Below are 15,548 nucleotides of genomic sequence, written 5' to 3'. Positions count from 1 at the left end.
AGTTGGCTACACAGCACAAACAGATCTGGGATCATGCTGGACTGGTAAGGTAAACACCAGTACCCCTCAGGGGTGGTTTGATAACAACATGAACTCATCAACTCACTGCATTATTTGATAACATGCAGCCTATCTTAGAGGGGCCTGCCTGCAGTCTGAGCACGTTCCATATAGTAATTGTCTGGCAGGGGCAGCGACCGCACGCCTCTTTAAGAGCCTAATCGGTGTGCAGGTTTATTTTCCCGAGCGGAGCGCAAGGTGTGGCGTGTCGGTACATCAGACAGCCAGATGAGAGGCAGTGAGCCGCTGCATGGGTAGCTGAGGATGCTGGGTATGCAACAGGGTGGCGAGACAAAACACACACAACACACACACACACATTTCTGGATTCAAAGAGGCACTTCAAAGCTAGTGCCATCACTGGGGTATTGGTCATGAAATATTTTTACAGCCCTGTGCAGCCTGAGTTTAGTGCATTTTTTTTATAGGATAAGCTAACTGAATATTGCAGTTAGAGGACACCTTTAAAATATTAATATGACTTCATTCTGGAGCGGTTTTGATTAGATAACTAGATTAGACAGAGTAGAGAGAGACTAGACTTGGTGAATGTTAAATGAAAATGGCCTCAGGTGCTGGTGTGGTGCTGACTGGCAAAGAGCAAAAGAGAGAGTGTGCACCGAGTCAAAATATTGTGTGACAGCAATTACAAACAACCTCTGCAGGATGGGTGCTGGGGGAAAATAACGAACAAGAAACAGCCAAGAATATTACTAACATAATCATCGCAAAATAAATCAATGAAGTCATCAATATATTCGAGTTTACATTTTGAAATGAGAAAAGTGCAAATGACAAAGTCCTGAAGCAGCCGTGACTTATTTTGATATTGAAGTGCCAGTGCTCTTTGAAGTAAATGTGATGATGTTTGAAGTTTTATCTCCTGTAACCAATGTGTAAATCTGTGCTAACAGAGTGTGCTGGATTCTCCAGCCAGGTCATCCATTATACAGGTCAGTATTTGACGTCCATCCATGGCTTTGGACATTGGCATATGACCTGGAAACCAGCCACTAGGGGCAACAGTGAGCGCTGTTACCTTCAAGTAGGTTTTGGTTTTGCTAGGGTATTGTGGACGGGGATGGCGGATGGATATAAGCATCTGCCTTTGATTACAATGGATGCAAGTTGAAATCCAGCAATAGAAAGTTATTTTTGGTTAATCCCAAACCTTAACTCTTATCCTTAACCATTCTGTGTTAATGGGGCGGCAGGTAGCCTAGTGGTTAGAGTGTTGGACTAGTAACTGGGAGGTTGCAACATCGAATCCATGAGCTGACAAGGTAAAAAGACGTCGTTCCGCCACTGGCAGTTAACCCACTGTTCCTAGGCCATCATTGAAAATAAGAAGTTGTTCTTAACTGACTTGCCTAGTAAAATAAAAAATATGCCTGACCTTAAGATTTCAAAGTTAATGCCTAAACTTAACCTTAAAAATCTATATTTAATACTTAAACACTTTGAAATGTTACATTTGTGAAAAATTGATAAATGTTGATAAAATTGAAAAATTGATAAATGTTTAATTCTGAGGTGAGAGCTGGTAAATACATGAGCAGCCAACTGGTGAAAGTGACCATTGGATTCTATTTAGGAGACAGAAATGGGAAAAAGCTTCCATGATCTCCTACAAGAGGGGACAAATAGCCTGTGTGTGTGTGTGCTAGACTCGTCCAGAAAAAACAAGTGTCTTTCCATCTGTAATGAGGTCGTCTTGAGTGGGTCGTCGTTTGTAGAATAATAGTGAAGACATCAACACTATGAAACAACACATATGGAATCATGAAGTAACCAAAAAAGTGTAAAACAAATCAAAATATGAGATTCTACAAATAGCCAGCCTTTGCCTTGATGACAGCTTTGCTCACTCTTGGCATTCTCTCAACCAGCTTCACCTGGAATGCTTTTCCAACAGTCCTGAAGGAGTTCCCACATATGCTGAGCACTTGTTGGCTGCTTTTCCTTCACTCTGAAATTCGACTCATCGCAAACCATTTGGATTACCCTTAAATTGGTCTGTGAGAACAAGGTGGCATTTACACCGAGGGTGTTTTAAACAACTTTGAAAAGGTTGACTTCTACAGCAACGGAAGTAACACCTTGAAGGCTGATGAAACCAGCTGGATTCAAACCCATGTAGGTCGGTGAAGTGCTTCCTCTCTGTTAATCCCATTGGTAATCATGTGTGTCATAGGGCTTTTTCCTTCCCACCAGGCAGACAGGTTGTGGGGGTGAAAGATGGGATGGGGGGACGAGGGCGAAGGCTGGCTGGATACTGAAAGTGCACATTTGAACACACACACACATACACAGACTGCAGGAGCTTGATGGATGTTGAGTGGCTAGTGATCAGTCAGGGAGAGCTAGGGGGCATCTACTCCACTGGTCTAGATGAACACCAGAAGAAGGGGTTTAGACATGGCCCAGGGGGGATAAATATTTTCTCACCCAGACCCAGGATTCCCTGTGTATATGCACTACCGGTCAAAAGTTTTAGAACACATACTCATTCAAGGGTTTTTCTTTATTTGTACTATTTTCTACATTGTAGAAAAGTAGTGAAGACATCAGCACTATGAAATAACACATATGGAATCATGTAGTAACCAAAAAAGTGTTAAACAAATCAAAATATATTTTACATTTGAGATTCTTCAAATAGCCACCCTTTGCCTTGATGACAGCTTTGCTCACTCTTGGCATTCTCTCAACCAGATTCACCTGGAATGCTTTTCTAACAGTCTTGAAGGAGTTCCCACATATGCTGAGCACTTGTTGGCTGCTTTTCCTTCACTCTGCAGTCCGACTCATCCCAAACCATTTCAATATGGTTGAGGTCGGGGATTGTGGAGGCCAGGTCATCTGATGCAGCACTTCATCACTCTCTTTCTTGGTAAAATAGCCCTTACACAGCCTGGAGGTGTGTTGGGTCATTGTCCTGTTGAAAAACAAATGATAGTCCCACTAAGCCAAAACCAGATGGGATGGTGCATCGCTGCAGAACGCTTTGGTAGCAATGCTGGTTAAGTGTGCCTTGAATTGTAAATAAATCCCTGACAGTGTCACCTCCTCCTCCATGCTTTATGAAGGGAAATACACATCTGTTCACCCACACCATGTCTCACAAAGACATGGCAGTTGGAACCAATCCAATTTGGACTCCAGATAAAAGGACAAATTTCCACTGGTCTAATGTCCATAGCTCGTGTTTCTTGGCCCAAGCAAGTCTCTTCTTCTTATTGGTGTACTTTAGTAGTGGTTTCTTTGCAGCAATTCCACCATGAAGGCCTGATTCACACAGTCTCCTCTGAACAGTTCATGTTGAGATGTGTCTGTTACTTGAACTCTGGGAAGCATTTATTTGGGCCATAATTTCTGAGGCTGCTAACTCTAATGAACTTATCCTCTGCAGCAGAAGTAACACTGGGTCTTGCCATTCCTGTGGCGGTCCTCATGAGAGCCAGTTCCATCATAGCGCTTAATGTTTTTTGTGACTGCACTTGAAGAAACTTTCAAAACTTTCTTGAAATTGTATCGGATTGACTGACCAACATGTTTTGAAGTAATGATGGACTGTCGTTTCTCTTTGCTAATTTAAGATTTTCTTGCCATAATATGGACTTGGTATTTTACCAAATAGGGCTTTCTTCTGTATACCCCCCCCTACCTTTTCACAACACAACTGTTTGGCTCAAACGCATTAAGAAGGAAAGAAATTCCACAAATTAACTTTTAAGAAGGCACACTTGTTAATTAGAATGAATTCCAGGTGACTGCCTCGTGAAGCTGGTTGAGAGAATGCCAAGTGTGTGCAAAGCTGTCATCAGGGCAAAGGGTGGCTATTTGAAAAATCTCTAATATAGAATATATTTTGATTTGTTTAACACTTTTTTGATTACTACATGATTCCATATGTGTTATTTCATAGTTTTAACCTCTTCACTATTATTCTACAATGTAGAAATTAGTCAAAATAAAGAAAAAGCCTTGAATGAGTAGGCGTTCTAAAACTTTTGAACGGTAATGTATAGTACACACGATATATACAAAAGTATGTGGACACCCCTTCAAATTAGTGGATTCAGCTATTTCAGCCACAGCCGTTGCTGACAGGTGTATAAAATTGAGCACACAGTCATGCAATCTCTATAGACAAACAATGGCAATAGAATGGCCTTACTGAAGAGCTCAGTGACTTTAAACGTGGCACTGTCGCCTTTCCAACAAGTCAGTTCTTTCAATTTCTGCCTTGCTAGAGCTACCCCGGTCAACTGTTAGTGGTGTTATTGTGAAGTGGAAATGTCTAGGATCAACAAGTGTAATGTTTGGTGGAGGAAGAATAATGGTCTGTGGCTGTTTTTCATGGTTCAGTCTAGGCCCCTTAGTTCCAGTGAAGGGAAATCTTAACAGTACAGCATATAATGACATTTTAGATGATTCTGTGCTTGTGGCTGAATGGAAGCAAGTCCCTGCAGCAATGTTCCAGTATCTTGTGGAAAGCCATCAAGGAAGAGTGGAGGCTGTTATAGCAGCAAAGGGGGGACAAGCTCTATATTAATGCAAATGATTTTGGAATGAGATGTTTGACGAGCAGGTCTCCACATACTTTTGACCATGTAGTGTATACAGTGCATTCACTTGTGGTAAATTAAATTGATTGGACATTATTTGGAAAGACACACGCCTGTCTACAGTTGAAGTCGGAAGATACATACACCTTAGCCAAGTACATTTAAACTCAGTTTTTCACAATTCCTGACATTTAATCAGAGTAAAAATTCCCTATCTTAGGTCAGTTAGGATCACCACTTTATTTAAGAATGTGAAATGACAGAATAATAGTAGAGAGAATGATTTATTTCAGCTTTTATTTCTTTCATCACATTCCCAGTGGGTCAGAAGTTTACACTCAATTAGTATTTGGTAGCATTGCCTTTAAATTGTTTAACTTAGGTCAAACGTTTCGGGTAGCCTTCCACAAGCTTCCCACAATATTGGGTGATTTTTGGCCCATTCCTCCTGACAGAGCTGGTGTAACTGAGTCAGGTTTGTAGGCCTCCTTGCTCGCACACGCTTTTTCAGTTCTGCCCACAAATTTTCTATGGGGTTGAGGTCAGGGCTTTGTGATGGCCACTCCAATACTTTGACTTTGTTGTCCTTAGGCCATTTTGCCACAACTTTGGAAGTATCCTTGGGGTCATTGTCCATTTGGAAGACCCATTTGCGACCAAGCTTTAACTTCCTGACGCATGTCTTGAAATGTTGCTTCAATATATCCACATAATTTTCCTGCCTCATGATGCCATCTATTTTGTGAAGTGCACCACTCCCTCCTGCAGCAAAGCACCCCCACAACATGATGCTGCCACCCCCGTGCTTCACGGTTGGGATGGTGTTCTTCGGCTTGCAAGCGCCCCCCTTTTTCCTCCAAACATAACAATGGTCATTATGGCCAAACAGTTCTATTTTTGTTTCATCAAACCAGAGGACATTTCTCCAAAAAGTACGATCTTTGTCCCCATGTGCAGTTGCAAACCGTAGTCTGGCTTTTTTTATGGCAGTTTTGGAGCAGTGGCTTCTTCCTTGCTGAGTGGCCTTTCAGGTTATGTCAATATAGGACTCGTTTTACTGTGGATATAGATACCTTTGTACCTGTTTCTTCCAGCATCTTCACAAGGTCCTTTGCTGTTGTTCTGGGACTGATTTGCACTTTTCGCACCAAAGTACGTCCAACTCTAGGAGACAGAATGTGTCTCCTTCCTGAGTGGTATGATGGCTGTGTGGTCCCATGGTGTTTTACTTGCGCACTATTCTTTGTACAGATGAATGTGTTACCTTCAGGCATTTGGAAATTGCTCCCAAGGATGAACCAGACTTGTGGAGGTCTACAATGTTTTTCTGAGGTCTTTTGATTTTCCCAAGATTTCAAGCAAAGAGGCACTGAGTTTGAAGGTAGGCCTTGAAATACATTCACCAGTACACCTCCAATTGACTCAAATTATGTCAATTAGCCTATCAGAAGCTTCTAAAGCCATGACATAAATCTCTGGAATTTTCCAAGCTGTTTAAAGGCACAGTCAACTTAGTGTATGTGTGAATTATAAGTGAAATAATCTGTCTGTAAACAATTGTTGGAAAATTTACTTGTGTCATGCACAAAGTAGATGTCCTAGACTACTTGCCAAAACTATCGTTTGTTAACAAGAAATGTGTGGAGTGGTTGAAAAACGAGTTTTAATGACTCCAACCTAAGTGTATGTAAACTTCCGACTTCAACTGTATATAGGGTCCCACAGTTGACAGTGCATGTCAGAGGAAAAACCAAGCCATGACGACAAAGGAAGTTTTCGTAGAGCTCTGAGATAGGATTGTGTCGAGGCACAGATCTGGGGAAGGGTACCAAAACATTTCTGCAGCATTGAAGGTTTAGAATGATGATGTGTTCTTGGTGACCAGCATTGAAGGTCACCAAGAACACATCATCATTCTAAATTGGAAGAAGTTTGGAGACCAAGACTCTTCCTACAGCTGGCCGCCTGGCCAAAGTCAGGGGGAAAAGGCCTTGGTTAGGGAGTTGACCAAGAACCCGATGGTCACTCTGACAGACCTCCAGAGTTCCTCCGTGGAAATGGGAGAACCTTCTCTATGGACAACCATCTCTGCAGCACTCCACCAATCAGGCCTTTATGGTAGAGTGGCCAGACGGAAGCCACTCCTCAGTAAAAGGCACATGACAGCCCGCTTGGAGTTTGCCAAATGGCAGCTAAAGGACTCACAGGCCATGAGAAACAAGATTCTCTGGTCTGATGAAACTAAGATTTAACTCTTTGGCCTGAATGCCAAGCGTCTAGAGGAAACCTGGCACCATCCCTACGGTGAAGCATGGTGGTGGCAGCATCATGCTGTGGGGATGTTTTTCAGTGGCAGGGACTGGGAGACTAGTCAGGATCGAGGGAAAGGTGAATGGAGCAAAGTACAGAGAGATCCTTGATGAAAACCTGCTCCAGAGCAGGACCTTTTCTTTTATTTAACATTCATTTAACTAGGCAAGACAGGTAAGAACAAATTCTTATTTACAATGATGGCCTACCCGGGCCTAACCCGGACGACACTGGGAAAATTGTGCGCCACCCTATGGGGCTCCCAATCATGGCCGGTTGTGATACAGCCTGGAATCGAACCAGGGTCTGTAGTGATGCCTCTAGCACTGAGATGCAGTGCGTTAGACCGCTGCCACACTCGGGGCCCAGATCTCAGACTGGGGCGAAGGTTCACCTTCTAACAGGACAACTACCCTAAGCACACAGCCAAGACAGTGCAGGAGATTCGGGAAAAGTCTCTGAATGTCCTTGAGTGGCCCAACCAAAGCTCTGGCTTGACTCCGATCGAATATCTCTGGAGAGACCTTAAAATAGATGTGCAGCGACGCTCCCCATCCAACCTGACGAGCTTGAGAGAATCTGCAGAGAATAATGGGAGAAACTCCCCAAATACAGGTGTGCCAAGCTTGTACCCAAGAAGACTCAAGGCCGTAATCGCTGCCAAAGGTGCTTCAACAAAGTACTGGGTAAAGGGTCTGAATACTTATGCAAAAACTATTTTTTTGGTATAAATTTGCAAACATTTCAAAACCTGTTTTTGCTTTGTCATTATGGGGTATTGTGCGTAGATTGATGAGGAAAAAATAATTTAATCAATTTTAGAATAAGGCTGTAACGTAACAAAATTTGGAAAAAGTAAAGGGGTCTGAATACTTTGCGAATGCACTGTATATTTATATATATATATATATATACACACACATAACCCTGTCCATACAATCTACACCAGGGTTGTTTCACTACCCAACAGCCACCTTTCTCCCCATCAGTTTGTGATTATGTTCGGTCCTGCCCATGGACAACGCGTGAAGGAGAAAAATAATAATACTAGACGATATCTCCCAAAGAGATTGCACTTGCTGTTCTGGTTCTGCGGATTCATTTTCCATAGGCAAGGCTACACAATAAACAGAAAAACATAAGGCGAACATACATTAGACAAAATGCAATCGCTAGCTGCAGTGTTTTATTCCAAAGTGAGATAAAGTGCCATCCCGTCTGTTTCAAATGTTCAGGATATTTTGGGAAACGGAAAATGTTGCCCACATTCTCTTCTAGACATATTCTACCTCCAATCTCCAATTCTCTCTCTCTCCTACTGTATCTCTTCACACTACAGTGCATCCCCTCTCATCCCCACCACTCTACACTCTACCTCTCACTAGCTTTCTCAATAGCAGAAGAAGTGTGATTAGATTTCACACTTGTCTACAGGGCCTTCAGTTTTTTACTTCCATTTTAACTCTCCCATGACAGTGTGTCACAGCCTTTCAGCAAAATGGGCCATATAAAAAAAATAAGCCTCTCTCTCTTTCTCTCCCTCTCTCCTGTGACAGTGTGCCTCAGCCAGGCTTTCAACAAGACAGGCCCTCATAGGCCATAAAAAGTATCTGTCTTTTTCTCCCTCTCTCCTGTGGCAGTGTGTCTCAGCCAGCCTTTCAGCAAGACAGGCAGATTGCTCAAAAGGGACTTTGAAATTTGATGTCTATCCATGTCCTGAGAACGTTGGGAAATGCTTTCAAAATCAGGTACTGGTCCCAAACCTTAACCCATAACTTAACCAATTAAAATGAATACAAACATTCTATGTCTTAACCCTATCCAAAACTTTAACCCTTAACTTTGAAATGTGATGTTTTAAGCATGGAACAATGCTAAGCAGGAGGAGCAACGCAGGGTGTCATAAACGCTTAGAAAGTTGACAGTTTGAGCAACTTTGAAATGTATTTCTCTCCCCCTCTCTCTCTCTCTCACACACACACACACACACACACACACACACACGCACGCACACACACATAGACTTTCAGCTAGAGAGAGCCCCTCATGGGAACTTTCAATGAATTACCCCAGTCCCCCCCCCCACCCAAACGTGAGAAGACACAGAACAACAACAACAAAAAACAATGACAAACTAATAGTAAACATTGCACTAACGAAGGTTTTAAAAAGATACCAGTATATATCATCACCAACCATCAGAACACCAATAATGCATACATTGTAAAGTGTCCTATTTTATTATATGATATGTGACTTGAAGTCCTAAGTATTTATGATTGTCTGAGTAGAGGAAGCCACTATCTGGGTATGTATTAATGGTTTTCTGACGTTTGGTGATGATTTATGCTGGTAAAGCCAAAAGGAACTGCCAGTTGTTTTATCATTTTCCCCTATAGTTGTTTTTTAGGTCTTTGTACAGAATTCCCTGCTCGGTGATGTGGCTGCAGGACATGGATGTGGGTGAGGTCACTCGTGGCAGGTGTGCCCTCTATATAACTCTATGTCAAGGTATTTATATGGACAGGTTTAAGGGCGCCTCTTTTCAGTTCGGGTCCTTCACCCAGACAGAGCTGAGTAGTTGAGCACAACAAACAACTCTCACAAACAAAAACATATATGCAGTGGCTCTGCACGCGCAAGAGGGTATTCTCCACTGCTGGCCTGCTCTCCAGTCACCATTGAATGAGCCTGAAGCCACAGACCGGCCAAACTCCTATTTCTGAAAATGAAATCACTTTTCAAACTCTTAAAAATGTCTAATAAGGCATTTTTCATTTAATTTGTATTTAATTTTAAGTAAGTCACAGCCTATATGCGCAATTTATATACTGCAATGATTTAATACAGTGAAATGTTGTTTAAATGCTGAGTGCTTAATGTTCCTGCCAGCCTAGTGTGTCGCACTCGCTTAACAATTTATTTCTTTGTAGGCTATAGCCTGGAAATAATTGAAATAATAGGCTAATAATATAGCCTGTCTGGCTCCTGACCTATTTAGAGTGTTTATACGCAGTGGTATAAAGTACTTAAGTAAAAATACTTTAAAGTACTACTTAAGTCGTTTTTTGGGGTATCTGTACTTAACTTTACAATTTATATGTTTGACAACTTTTACTTTTACTTCACTGCACTCCTAAAGAAAATAATGTAATTTTTACTCCATACATTTTCCCTGACACCCAAAAGTACTCGTTACATTTTAAATGCTTAGCAGAACAGAATTTTTTTTAAATTCACACACTTATCAAGAGAACATCCATGGTTATGCCTACTGCATCTGATCTGGCGAACTCACTAAACACACCTGCTTCGTTTGTAAATGATATCTAAATGTTGGAGTGTGCCCCTGGCTATCCGTAAATAAGAAAAAGAAAAATGGTGCAGTCTAGTTTGCTTAGTATAAGGAATTTAAATTATTTTGATACTTAAGTATATTTTAGCCATTATATTTACTTTTGATATTAAAGTATATTTAAAACCAAACAGTTTTACACTTTTACTCAAGTAGTATTTTACTGGGTGACCTTTACTTGAGTCATTTTCTGTTAAGGTATCTTTACTTTTACTCAAGTATGACATTTGGGTACTTTTTCCACCACTGTTTATATGCTGTTAAATATGACATGTAGCCTATTTGAAATAATGAGCGATTCTTAGTCACCTTTTCATGTTTATTCGAATACTTTTCATTCAATTCAAACAGTTTGGTTTCAATACTTCAAAATCAAATGTTAGGTCCAGGTAGTCACAAAAATATGATGGTGTTGGTTAAATGGTGATTTTAATGAATGGAGCGAATTTGGAGCGTGAGTTTTATTCCTGTGAGCGCGGAGTTTGACCATTAGTGAGTTTATTTATATGACAATATTCAAGATGTTCAATATGTAAAGCCACTGCAATAATATGCTTTTGTTTGGAGAGGCTTAGCTGGTTTGAGATCCAGGCAGTTTATTGCCAGCACCCTCCAATAAGGCGACTATCTTTAAAGTAATTTTGTATGACTAAAATATCTATTGTTTACGGTAAACTGTTATTTTCTACCATCAGAAGTACAGTATTGTTCGTCACTGTTTTTGGTCATCTTGGGAACATGGTCAGCTGAATCTCTGAAACACTTGTATTTCAGAAAGCTTTCCAGTGGAATTAACAGATCTAAGTCATTTTGATGTACTCTTGATAATGTGGTATTTGTGTCAATCAAGCAAACCTAATTCTATAAGCTATAATACACTTCCTTGTCCTTTATTATCTGCCTCTGTACTGCTTCCCTTTTAATGGGCCTAGAACCTGTAACGTTTAGTTATAATTGTAATTTAAAAAATTCAACTGTTAATGCAGCATACTACTGTCACGATCGTCGTATGGAATGGACCAAGGCTCAGCGTGGTATGCGTACATTCTCTTTTAATGAATGAACACTGAACAAAACAACAACAAAATCAACGAACGAAATGTGAAGCTATACAAATAGTGCAGACAGGCAACTATACATAGACAAGATCCCACAAACACAAATGAGGAAAATGGCTGCCTAAATATGATCCCCAATCAGAGACAACGATAAACAGCTGCCTCTGCTTGGGAACCATATCAGGCCACCATAGAAATACAAAACACCTAGATGACCCACCCAAGTCACTATCACGCCCCAACCAACACAGAGAATAAACAGCTTACTATGGTCAGGGCATGACAACTACAATCACGTCCGCAAAAACACATCAGTGAATATTATAGTATACAACTGTCATGGATGCAAAAACACTGCAGTAAAGTCTGCCAAAAAACTACATTGAAGACTATAGTATATACATACAGTTGAAGTCGGAAGTTACATACACTTAGGTTGGAGTCATTAAAACTCGTTTTTCAACCACTCCACAAATGTCTTGTTAACAAACTATAGTTTTGGCAAGTCGTTTCGGACATCTACTTTGTGCATGACACAAGTATTTTTTCCGACAATATTTTACAAACAGATTATTTCACTTATAATTCACTGTATCACAATTCCAGTGGGTCAGAAGTTTACATACACTAAGTTGACTGTGCCTTTAAACAGCTTGGAAAATTGCAGAAAATTATGTCATGGCTTTAGAAGCTTCTGATAGGCTAATTGACATCATTTGAGGTGTACCTGTGGATGTATTTCAAGGCCTACCTTCAAACTCAGTGCCTCTTTGCTTGACATCAGGGGAAAATCAAAAGAAATCAGCCAAGACCTCAGAAAAAAATGGTAGACCTCCACAAGTCTGGTTCATCCTTGGGAGCAATTTCCAAACGCCTGAAGGTACCATGTTCATCTGTACAAACAATAGTACGCAAGTATAAACACCATGGGACCACACAGACATCATACCACTCAGGAAGGAGACGCGTTCTGTCTCCTAGAGCTGAACATACTTTGGTGTGAAAAGTGCAAATCAGTCCCAGAACAACAGCAAAGGACCTTGTGAAGATGCTGGAGGAAACAGGTACAAAGGCATCTATATCCACAATAAAACGAGTCCTATATTGACATAACCTGAAAGGCCACTCAGCAAGGAAGAAGCCACTGCTCCAAAACCGCCATAAAAAAGCCAGACTACGGTTTGCAACTGCATATGGGGACAAAGATCGTACTTTTTGATTCAATTCTATAGTAAGCACTGCACAAACGAAGGATACTACAGTGTGGAGTAGAGGATTCTACAGTTTACTACATTTTACAGTAGAGTTCTACAGTAAGTACTATAGTATGCTGTAGTAGCTGTAGTATTTTTCTATGTAGGCAGACATCCTATTGTGTCAGGTTTTTGATACTCTCCCTCAACAATAGCACTGGCACAAGATCATTCTGTTCTAAGGAAGTGGATGGGTCTGTCTACCCTGGTGTGATCCTAGTAAACAGAAGTGTGAATCAGACACATCATGCCATTAGTTGCTGACTGGCTCCAAGACATCCCTTTATAAGACATCCTATTGTAAGGTTTCGATTACCTACAAAACCGTAAACTTCGCTCGGTTTTGCAGCCAAAATCCTGATGTTCTATCCACAAAAGCAGCAGTAGATCATTATGTTCTTAGGACGTCAACAACCCAATGACCTTACTGGCATTGACACGTAGCTAGCTTGGATTCATTCTATCATCTGTTCCTGGAAGCAAGACTTCATTCATCCTCTCTCTTAATGGAAATGCTCTTTGGACAAGATTAGTGGGGGTGTTACTGCAAATGTAAAATCTGATGTCAGTAGAGTTACGTTGCCTGTTTATCTTTGCATTTTAGATTCCAATGACAGACTTAGACCTTTTTCCACCTTTGCTCTGTCAGGGCTAATGCTTTACAAAATATATGGAAAAGTGACATGTTTTTTTTTCTACAGCATAGTGCCTTTGGCTAAATAGGTGTTGAAAACACAAACAACGAAGAAACACTGGATCCCACTATCTCATTATCTCTCTATTCTTTCTGTCTGCCGGAATGATACATGTGTTGTGTTTGCTGTTGGAAAACAGTTTACCACAACAAAGACTGAGTGAGGCAACCAGCTAAAATGCTTTGCAGGCAGCTATCAGCCAGCTGTTCACAGAGCTCTCACATGCCACTCAAACACAGTCCTTGGGTTGTTAGGCATAGAGACATTTTGGGGGGAAAGTAATTGGAAATAGCAGTTTGGGGAAAAGCTGAGGGATGGGCCTGGAAAAATGTAATCACACTCAAATTCATAGACAGAGCTATGGATGCAAGGACTGACCATTCATTCATCAAAAATATAGGACCGGTTTAAGTGATGTAAGAACTGCAACGCTGCTGGGTTTTTCACACTCAACAGTTTCCCGTGTGTATCAAGAATTTTACACCACCCGAAGGACATCCAGCCAACTTGACACAACTGTGGGAAGCATTGTAGTCAACATGGTTCAGCATCCCTGTTGAACGTTTTCGACAACTTGTCGTCCATGCCACAATTAATTGAGGCTGTTTTGAGGGCAAAAGGGGGGATGTATATCAATATTAGGAAGGTGTTCTTAATGTTTTGTACATTGTGTATACTGTATCATTAATTAATGTCCAAAAATTGATGTAGCAACTAAGGATTCTATGTTTAAGGGGAACTACACAAAAAACTACACTTAGCATTATTATAAACAAAATATATACACTACCATTCAAAAGAAATATCCTTATTTTTTTAAGAAAAGCACATTTTTGTGCCATTAAAATAACATCAAATTGATCTGAAATACAGTGTAGACATTGTTAATGTTGTAAATAACTATTGTAGCTGGAAACGGCTGATTTTTTTATGGAATATCTACATAGGCGTACAGAGGCCCATCATCAGCAACCATCACCCCTGTGTTCCAATGGCACGTTGTGTTAGCTAATCCAAGTTTATCATTTTAAAAGGCTAATTTATCATTAGAAAACCCTTTTGCAATTATGTTAGCACAGCTGAAAACTGTTGTGCTATTTAAATAAGCAATAAAACTAGACTAGTTGAGTATCTGGAGCATCAGCATTTGTGGGTTCGATTACAGGCTCAAAATTTATTCTGAAACTCGTCAGTCTATTCTTGATCTGAGAACGGAAGGCTATTCTAAGCGAGAAATTGCCAAGAAACTGAAGATCTCATACAACACTGTGTACTACTCCCTTCACAGAACAGAGCAAACTGGCCCTAACCAGAATAGAAAGTGGGAAGCCCCGGTGCACAACTGAGCAAGAGGACAAGTACATTGGAGTGTCTAGATTGAGAAATACACCTCACAAGTCCTCAACTTGCAGCTTCATTAAATAGTACCCGCAAACACCAGTTTCAATGTCAACAGTGAAGAGGCGACTCCAGTATGCTGGCCTTCTAGGCAGAGTTGCAAAGAAAAAGCCATATCTCAGACTGGCCAATAAAAAGAAAATATTAAGTTGGGAAAAAGAACACAGACACTGGACAGAGGGACTCTGCCTAGAAGGCCAGCATCCTGGAGTCACCTCTTCACTGTTGACATTGTTTTTGAAAGAAATGTGCTGTTCTTTCAAAAACAAGTACATTTCTAAGTGACCCCAAACTTTTGAAAGGTAGTGTATATATTTAGTTTATTTTCTGCTTTAGACCATGACAGAAACATAATAAACCTCAAATAATATAAATATGTTGTAAGCTTATGCCTTGCTTCTAACTTTTTCGCATCTTTCATAATACTGTCTGTCAGGTGTATGGGGTGGAAGATCACCTAAGTGGACTAAACGCATTTCCTCTAACATTCTGCTATACTCCTGAAGTGTTTGGTGAAACTGTCCTGATGGATAAAAAGTGGTTTGCATCACTGTATACAATAGAGAGTGTACTCCGCCTAGAATCTGGAGACATGGCTGGATAGACTGATGAACCCTGCAGGGTGTAATGCATACTTAAATAAACAGTCACTTAGTCCTGGTCCCTCCCTAGCTCTGCAATTTAATCACCCAGGTTAATAGATGAGTCCCTGCTCCTGAATCACTCATTACAGACACAAATGCACACACACACAAACAAACACATGCACCACACACCTTATAAACGGTGTCTTCGTGGAACAAAGCATTTTCAGGGTAATGACCATCTGTCAGTCTTGAGAGAGAGAA

The sequence above is a fragment of the Salvelinus alpinus genome, chromosome 26 (assembly GCF_045679555.1).
Source record: "Salvelinus alpinus chromosome 26, SLU_Salpinus.1, whole genome shotgun sequence".
In the NCBI taxonomy this organism is placed as follows: Eukaryota; Metazoa; Chordata; class Actinopteri; order Salmoniformes; family Salmonidae; genus Salvelinus; species Salvelinus alpinus.
Note: the sequence above shows the minus strand (reverse complement) of the source record.